This window comes from Taudactylus pleione, unplaced genomic scaffold (assembly GCF_031769625.1).
Source record: "Taudactylus pleione unplaced genomic scaffold, aTauple2 ptg000081l, whole genome shotgun sequence".
Lineage (NCBI taxonomy): Eukaryota > Metazoa > Chordata > Amphibia > Anura > Myobatrachidae > Taudactylus > Taudactylus pleione.
This window is the reverse complement of record NW_028284483.1, coordinates 808,920-819,167: the sequence shown is the minus strand read 5'-3', so window position 1 is coordinate 819,167 and position 10,248 is coordinate 808,920.

Genomic DNA, 10,248 nt, shown 5'->3' with positions numbered 1-10,248 from the left:
CTCATTATGTCATTTATAAGGCCTAAAATTTCTATGAACTTTTTTCTTTCTAACTCTGGGCCTGATTCAAAGGCGCTCGCTGTTTGCGAGCGCTCGCTTTGAATCAGGGCAATTTTTTTTTTAGTTTCGGCTAGTGAAAGCGGCCTGGGGATGGTCGCGATTATCCCGACCATCGGGCTTGCATTGAGACCCTGCGGGAGGGTCTCGGCTTCCACAAGCCCAAGTAGACTTCTTGCTTTAATAGAGCAGGAAGTCCACTACTGACATCACATGTGATGTCAGTAGGGCCGCCCACAAACGGCAGGCGTTCCTAGGGGAACTCCTACGTTTGTGCAGCCACCCCCCTTCCCCGCCTACAAAACAGGGCGAGCTGTCAATCAAAATCGACAGCCGCCCCGTCTTGTAGTGAGCGATGGAGCTTACTGGGGCTCGCGCATGCAAGAGGCAGCGCACGTGCAGTGGGGGAACATCGACCCTCTCGCGAATGCTGTGCGCTCGCGAGCGGATCTGAATCAGGCCATCTGTCCCTAACCTCCCTCTTTCTTCTTTCTGTATTCTAGCTTCACTTCTTTCTCTCGGTGTAATTCCTTCCTCACCACTTCCTCCTGTCTCTCATCTTCCTCTCTTCCTATATCTCACTGCAATACCGTGCTGGTGCAGTGGACATTACACTGCATTATTATATTGTGTGACTGGGGTTTGCATCCCAGTATGGGATTCTGAGAATATTTCCCAGCGCCATCACTGCCTGTCTGTCTAATGCAGCCAGAATTGGGATAGTGCTTGCCTTAGCCCTCCAGCCCCTTACTTATCCCCCCTTACTCATGGCCCCTTCTTTCCCTTATGGGCGGCCGCGCCCATCCTCCCGGCGATCCGGTGAGGCGTGCGCAGTTTCTCCTATGTCCCCTCGGTTTTTGCTGTGTGCTCGCCGCTGCTATCGGCGCGGCTGTCAGCGCAGGTTCCGGCGGTGCCCTCCCCCTTTCCCTCAGCTGTGTCCTGCACTGGGACTGTTAACAGCGAGGTTTCAGGGGATAGGAGGAGGCCTCATGGACATTCATGGCGCCGGCTTACGCTGCTGCGGTGGCCATCTTTTGCGGCGGGGGATGGAGCCAGGATGCTGGTCAGAGTCAGCAATTTTATATATAGGATTTTTCTATTTAGCATAGGGGAGCGCTATCTACACGCCTCCTGGCAATTGGTAATTCATTTCATAAACGGTGTATTTATTAGTACATGCACTTTCAATAATACAAGGCTGAGGATGATACACTAATAGGGGAATTCAATATGGAGCGAAAACTCCGTTTTTTGCGTTAATATCGCACCTATGACGTCATTATCGCAGGTTTTAGTTTTACACTGTATTCAATTTCAAAGACTTTTCGCAGGTTCGAAAAGTCTTTGAAAAAAAACGGGGATAACTTTTCACCACTGAATAGGTGGCGAAAAAAAGTGCAGAATTGGGGTTTAGGGGTACAGGCTTAAAAAAAATAGCCTGCACCCCTGGGAATGACATTTTAAAAATAACTGTCAAAAAAATAAAATAAAAAAAATAGGGACACCCAAAAAAATTAATTTAAAAATTGGGGTGAAAAAAAAAATGGGAAAAAAGTGTTTAAAAATAGGGAAATAGGTTCAGGGCTATTCTGTAAGTATGCGGCAGGTGTTTTCTAGAATAGGCTATTAGCGGCAGGTGCATAGTTGCAGAATTTTTAAAAACTTACTTTAGGGACATAAAAATATGCTAGTACCCATTTTCATGTACCCCAAATTTGATGGGACCACTTAAAAAAACGAAAAAAATAACCTAAGTGCTCTTCTGCAACACTTCTTCAATGTCGGGAAAAAAACACCTGCTGCGGCTATTTAAATCCCCGACTTTCATTTGCAGGCTAAAACGGGGGTACCCATAGTGATCCCCCATGATTTTACAACTTTAGGGGGGTCCTACAATTTTTTTAAGGAAAATTTCGTAACTTTACGCAAATCCCACTTCGCAGGCTCCCGTTTTCGTTAGTTTCATATTGAATATGGGGATAAGCGGGCGCGCGCCCTTTATTCGACAGCGAAGTTTACGTTTCATATTGAATTCCCCTCATAGTGGTAAAAGTGCTAATTAATTTGGTCCTTTCTGGTATTAATTAGGTGTATATTGTTATGTCTGTTATAACTTATGTATTGGTAAGCCAGCAGTATAATATATTATAAATAATTGTAGAGGGATGCAGTTATATCAAATCAGATTGCAGTCTAAAGTAGATGGGTTTTAAGTCAAATAGAGATTGGGAGTGACATGGGACCTAATGGACATGTAGGGACCTAAAGAGAGTAAGAGCTCCCCCTCCCCATCCGCTGAAGTTGTTGTCATCTTGTGAATTGGTAACACAGGCTCACAGTCTACAATTTCCAATATACTGTACCTGAAATAATTTTCAACGTTGTTTAGCTCTATACTGTCATAGAGACCATTGGGGGCCGGGGAATTTAATCTACTATCTGAAATGCTTCTAAGTATTGGGAACTTATCACCTCCTCTTCTATTAAACTTAATTTGATTACTCGCTTTCACAGTTAGAATTTTAGACCACCTCTTGGTCCTAAACGTACATGCATAGGGACACTATGTGACTGTAGTCCTTGGATTGCACCTCATTTATGTTCTAATAACCACATATTTGGTGTATGAATAGTGCAAACCTAAATATTGTATGCCACAAGTGCAGGTTTTGATTTGCAGTTCAGAATACCTTTTAGCTGGAATACCTCTTTAATTGTGTATGATGCTATTGAGGTGACATCTCCTTTGGTAGATGTCAAAACAAAGAAAAACAAAAAAAAATAAAAGTGATCCATCTTTATTAATTTAGCATTTTCTTTGGTCCTTATGATTTTCCTGATACTTTCTGTAGCTGAATTGTATTAATTCACGTAAGTTAGGCTCCTGTTCCCTTTAGCCTGTGCCCGTGGATTGGTTTTCTTACCCATGGGAGGATGTCTTTATATACCACTGTCTATTTAAAGAGCTTTGGGCCTGATTCAGAGCCGCTCGTAAGCGGCCGCTCGTTCGTTCCGAGCGATGTTTGCCCAACTGTGCATGCGTACAGATCGTAATACGCATGCGCGAACCAGTTAGTGCGGCCGAAAATCGTTTGTTCGCTAAATAGTGAATGCCTGCTATTTTGAGTGACAGGAGGAGGCGTATGTGGGTGGTAACAGGGGAAGGTGCTTGAAAACGGGGAGGGGAGATCCGAACGCAGGTGTGCTTAAAGGTCAAAACGGGCGTTTTATGCGTGTGCATAATTAATACAGCAGCGTCATTGACCATGTCCCTGGGTTATTTTATAGTCAGAACTGCTCGCATGATTGCAGTAGGAAAAACCAACCACAAGAATAGCGAGCAGTTCATACGCTGGTCGATGTACTCGATTAATCTAATAAATAGAGGACATGACGTAGGATGCGAGCGGCCAGGGGGCGTAGTTTCCAAAAAAACGACCGCAAGTTTTGTTCGCTCGTTCAGACCTAGAGGCGTGAACAGACCGCAAAGAGCGAACGGTTCATTTGAATAGCCACCCCTTTTTTCAGAACGAACGACCGCAAATAGCGTCCGGCTCTGAATCAGGCCCTTTGTCTGAATCATTATGGGGATAGTCATGTTACACAAAGCTCTAATACAACTGCTGGGATTATTTCAAACATCTCCTCACTGGACCAGTGCCTCCTAAGATGCAGGAACTGGCCTTTGGGAATATTGTTTTTATTTTAAAAGTTTTGTGTTGACAGTTTTTATATTCCAAATATGTGTTCATGGAATTTAGATGAGCTACACAATTTAAATTGCGGTCTCATCCCCGTCCCAAATAAGACCTAATTGTCTATATATCTTGCATACAGAAGCAGGTTTGACCCGAGTCCACCACCTCATATGCAATGCTCTTCAAAACACACCGTATATTATACACAGCCCTCTGTTATACCGGGAAATGACCCTGGCTTGGGTTCCCCCATGCCGTAGACTGCGGGCTCCTACTGGCTTGGAAGAACCGAGGCAGCTTTTTGTAGCAGCTTTGATGCGTGGTTGCCAGTATCAGGGAATACTTCGTCCCTTGACTCAGGAGCCTTCGCAGCGCTGCCAGTGTCAGTGGGGATGCTTCGATGCCCCTGCTGTCACAGCAGTCAGGGGGCACTGTTGCAACAAGGGATGTCATCGTCTGTGCCTCCAGCATCAGCCATGCCGGCGCACTTGGGTACACTCATTCAGCAGTTAGGGAGGATCTGTGGTCTGTCTCTCTCTTCTTTGCCTGTTGCTCTCTCTGTCTTTTTTGCTCTTTCCACTACTGCGCCTGCGCATAGCCTGACTGCAGGGTACCGAGGAGTTCGCAAGATACTGCCCCTGTGTTCTTTTTGTTTCAGATGTCGATGTGGTCGGACTCCCCACAGTCACTCCTACCGCCACCCCTGGGATCTATCATGTCACTTCTGTTGCCAGGCCTGGAGTCGTCAGCACAGTTGGTACCCTTCCAGTTCTTGAGCCAACATGGAGAGTCTTGCATGTCGGCCCTTGGCCCCTCAGACCTTGATTGCCTATCAGGCTTTGTGGCAGCAGTGAGAGACTTTCTTGCAGAGTCACAGCTCAGCAGGAGATACAGGCTCTGTGAATATGGAAGTCCAATGCCTATCTAAGATATATTCATGTGGAATCATGATGTGTAACATTGTTTGTGGACTTGAGTGCTTCGGCCAACTTGCCACCTTTCCGGTCTCGATGGATTTTGCCCTATGTTTTGCCCAGCTTAGGACGATTGGCTAATATAAAATAGTAATTCTGAATGTAGACAAATAAACAACAAAAAAATAAGTGAATGGCAATACTAACAAAAATTAAAAGAATCCAGCAAGTTTTTTGTAGGTTTTCACCTCGGGTCAAGTCCTCCTTCCCCCCCTTTCCCTCCCCCATCCCTCCCTCGATGATGGTTTCCATAGTTACATGTTCCTCATATTTGTTTGTGTGTACTACAGATGATTTCCTGGATTCTAGGCTCTTCTGACTGGTTGGTCACTTACTTATATTTAGAGCTCCACAGTTTCGTTTTTCATCCGGTTCCTCTATTTTTCCCATGGTGGGATATGGTGCGGTAGTTAGGTCATAGGCGTATTTTGTGGGTTGCTTTGTTGCCCAGGCTACAGACGGCAGCAGATTCCTTTGGGTTTCCTTGTGTGTTAGTGATACTTCTAGGGGGGGAATGATCTGTGTCAGGCTCGGTGATGCAGGTTCAGCGGGGTTGTGAAAATGGTGGACAAGTGGGTAGTCAAACACGAGTAGGATGGGATTGTGGTGCATCATCAACTACTCAGAGTCCAGGATGCTTACCTTTTTTGCAGGGTTGGGGTTCAACTCATGGAGGAGAGGAATTGTTTGTTCTTTGAGGAGCAATTTTCAGTGTTGGAGGGTTTAGTAAGCTAGGTAGTATGGTGGCGGGCCTGGTTCCTTACTGGGAACTATGGCCCTCATTCAGAGCCGGACGCTCTGAGCAGAGCGCACGCTGTGAATGAGGGTCGTCCTCCATAATTATGGAGCGACCTCCTGGACACTCGTATAGCTGTGGGTCACCACCCACAGCCTATACGAGCGTGCAGGTTGATGGCCGTGATGGTCTTGACCATCGCGACCATCGCCACTGCGAGCCGGAGCCTGCGGTTGAGTTTCTCAACCGCAAGGCCCGGAGTGATTTTGGCTCTATCAGAGCCAAAATCACTCCCACTGACATCACTAGTGATGTCAGTGGGCCGGCTTCTGACGGTAGGTGTTCCCTTGGGAACGCCCCCGTCTGGGAGGCACGCCCACCAAAGGGGGCATGCTGTCAATCAACATCGACAGCACGCCCCCTTTGATCAGACACAACGAGCGAAGGAAAGTCCTTCGCTTGTCGCGTCTGGCGCATGCGCACCATCGACCCACTTGCGAGCGGACAGCCGCTTGCGAGTGGGTCTGAATCAGGCCCTATGTGTGGTGGGAAAGACGGGCAATCTGTAAAGCGTCCATATTGTTGGAGTAGGAGCGGTGCACACCCCTTCAATCCACTGGGCCGAAATGGTGCATTGGTATGGGTGTTGGATACCGTCTCACTTGCTAGAAAGAGAGAGTTGGCCCTTGCAAGTATTTTATATTGGCATGGGTGTCTTACTTGATATAAAGGGACAGTGGTCCTTGCAAGTATTTTATATCACACTTACCATTAATTGGGATATTGGCCCTGGTAAGTTGTGGACATCTTTTGCCTAAGTCAAAAAGAGTCACTGGTGGTTTGCCGTTCTTTCCTCTGCCACCATACTCATTAATGTAAATAAGTAAAGCTGAACTATTATCTTTGAATGGCATTAACTTGGTTTGTGTCTTTATTTTGGGAAAATATGGTTTTAAAGAACTTATGGTTATATCCATCATCTGACAATAGAGAGTTTAAGATAACCGAGGTTTGCATAGAACAGAGGGCCTGATTCTGACCCGCTCACGAGCGCTCTCAAGCGGGTCGATGGTGCCCAAGTGCGCATGCGCACGACAGAGGCGCCTCCGTCGTGCGCATACGCGAGACCAGAATAACGACGGCCAAGCCGTCATTATGGGTCTCGCACCAAAGGGGGCGTGCTGTCGCTGGTGATTGACAGCATGCCCCCTTTGGTGGGCGTGCCAGGGGTGTGGCTGCCCAGATGGGAACGCCTACCATCTGGGGCCGGCCCCACTGACATCACTAGTGATAGAGCCAAAAGCACTCCTGGGCTTGCGGCAGCGAGACCCTACCGCAGGGTCTCGTCGCAAGCCTGATGGTCGCGATGGTCTTGACCATCGCGACCATCATTTTGGCTGCTCGCTATAGCTGTGGGTGGTCACCCACAGCTATGCGAGCGGCCAGGAGGCTGCTCCAAAAAGGAGCAGGGACGGCCCTGATTCAGAGCGTGCGCTCTGTCAGAGCGTCCGGCTCTGAATCAGGGCCAGAGGGCATATAAACCTCTAGACAGGGATGGTTGGGGTTAATAAAGTGAAAAGAGTGGTCATTTAGAATTGGCAGTTGTGTAAGTCACAGGATAGGTTGTTTGTTGTTAAGGGGGAGTGGTTACTCTGAGTATGGGTAATATCTGAAGAGATATCCAGCCTCTTTGATTCTGTTCTCCCGCCCTCCCTTCACGATTGCGTCTTGTGTCTGCTATATTTCATGGCAGGGAAAGATCGGCAATCTGTAAAGCATCCATATTGCTGCAGTAGGAGCGGTGCACACCCCTTCAATCCACTGGTTACGCTGACCCCCATATTGTCGCATCAGAATACTAAGCTAGAGTTGCGCAGGCTCTCCCCCCAAATTTTCGCGGCCACTACGATTGGAAAAAGATTGAGCAGAAGCCAAATCGTTGACGGAATTCAAATCATTCAAATCGTTGATCCGACAAATCCGACTGTGTATATGCACCATAAGGCACACATCCAACAGACGATTCATTTGAGCGACCGAACAACTCCCGCTGGTCGTTTAGACATCTATCATCGTGTAGATGTGCTGTACAACCTGGCGATATCGTCAGGTTCAGCATGTTAGTAGATGATTGATGTGCCCACAATGAATGACTGCTCGCACCCCACAGACTGACAAACGCCCGCACGACCACAATGTTGCAATCACGCAGTCGCTTTGAGGTCTGCTAGCAGACATGTGCCTTTAGAGCAAGCTTGAATACCTCCGCGTACTTAACTCTAGTGATACGATCACGCACGTGCCTGAGCAAACCACGCGATATGGCTGCAGTGCCGCAATGCACAACGCCGCGCAAGCTAACCTGTCAAGGGGGGGGGGAAGTTTCCTGTAAGTGTGTAGATGGCTGCGCCGACACTGGGAAGGCCGACGTGGACTGCGCTGCCAACAAAGGTGCCAAAGCACCTGCCAAAGCCAGTAACGCATTTGCAGCCATGAAAGGATCAGTGTGTGCTGCAGGTAGGGATGGCTACAAACTAGGAGGAGCAAGCATAGGCGCGGGACCCGTGAGTACGGGGTGGGAGGAAGGTAATGGAACATGCTGCACTACAGGTGCAGCATCACCTAGAGAAAGCTGCCGGGGAAGAACACGTGAATTGCATAAGCGCGCCCGCCGCACACGTTGTGCTGATGGCGGGGTGTAGGTATGACCCAGCGCCAAGTGACCCCCACCAGTGGCAAATGTAGGATTTCTAGAGGGGGGTTTCCAAATACTTGACTTTAGAGTGAGTGTGGCCAGTCCATGAAGAGGGCATAATTAGCACTTATCCAGCTTTAATATGCGTCATACAAAGTGAATAATTCCAGCATATACAGGACCAGCGATCACAGTAACCTATTATATGTGTCATACATAGTTTATTGTGTGTAATAATTCCAGCATATACAGGACCAGGGATCACAGTAAGCCATTATATGCATCATACATAGTGCATTGTATGTCATAATTCCAGCAAATACAGGGCCAGCGATCACTGGGCCTGATTCAGAGCCGAACGCTCTGACCAGAGCGCTCGCTCTGAATCAGGGCCCTCCTACCTGTTCTTGGAGCGGCCTCATGGACGCTCGCATATTGTGGGTTACCACCCGCAGCTATAGCGAGCGTCCACGATGATGGTCGCGATGGTCTTGATCGGGCTTGCGACGAGACCCTGCGGTAGGGTCTCGTTGCCGCAAGCCCAGGAGTGATTTTGGCTCTATCAGAGCCAAAATCACTCTCACTGACATCATTACTGATGTCAGTGGGGCCGGACTCAGACGGTAGGCGTTCCCATGGGAACGCCTCCGTCTGGCAGCCATGCCCCCGGCACGCCCACCAAAGGGGGCGTGCTGTCAGTCACCATCGACAGCACGCCCCCTTTGGTGCGAGACCCATAACGACGGCTTTGCTCCCTCCATCGTGCGCATGTGCATTAGGGCACCATTGACCCGCTTGCGAGCGTCCTACGCTCGTGAGTGGGTCTGAATCAGGCCCACAGTAACCCATTATATGTGTCATACATAGTGTATTGTGTGTCATAATTCCAGCATATACAGGGCCAGCGATCACAGTAACCAATTATATGTGTCATACATAGTGCATTGTATGTCATAATTCCAGCATATACAGGGCCAGCGATCACAGTAACCCATTATATGTGTCATACATAGTGTATTGTGTGTCATAATTCCAGCATATACAGGACCAGCGATCACAGTATACCATTATATGCATCATACATAGTGTATTGTGTGCAATAATTCCAGCGTATACAGGACCAGCAATCACAGTAACCCATTATATACGTCATACATAGTGCATTGTGTGTAATAATTCCAGCAAATACAGGACCAGCAATCACAGTAACCCATTATATGTGTCATACATAGTGTATTGTGTGTAATAATTCCAGCAAATACAGGACCAGCAATCACAGTAACCCATTATATGCGTCATATATAGTGTATTGTGTGTCAAAATTCCAGCATATACAGGACCAGGGAACACAGTAACCCATTATATGCATCATACATAGTGTATTGTGTGTAATAATTCCATCATATACAGGACCAGCAATCACAGTAACCCACTATATGTGTCATACATAGTGTATTCTGTGTCATAATTCCAGCATATACAGGACCAGCGATCACACTAACCTGTTATATGCATCATACATAGTGTATTGTGTGTAATAATTCCAGCATATACAGGACCAGAAATCACAGTAACCCATTATATGTGTCATACATAGTGTATTGTGTGTAATAATTCCAGCATATACAGGACCAGCAATCACAGTAACCCATTATATGTGTCATACATAGTGTATTGTGTGTCATAATTCCAGCATATACAGGACCAACGATCACAGTAACCCATTATATGCATCATACATAGAGGAGTATTCAATTAGGTGCGAATTGCAAGTACGCTTCGACAAATTATTGTACTCGCCATGTTCGCCTCCTAAAAATGCAAATTTAATTTTTTTAATTCACCTAATTCAATTTCCCATAAATTCACCTATGTCGAATGCGAAATCAACAACGTTTGGCGAGGGCGGGAATTGTATCATTTCTCTCCACAGGGAGAATTTGGAGCTCTCTACGCCAGTATTTAAGCGAATTCGAGGTGCGTCAGTCTCTGCAGTAGGAGATGGCAACTCAGCAGTAATCCAGCTCTCCGGCATCAGATGAAGATGAGGATTACCATCCTCCTCCTCCTGACCAAGAGAAGAGGAAG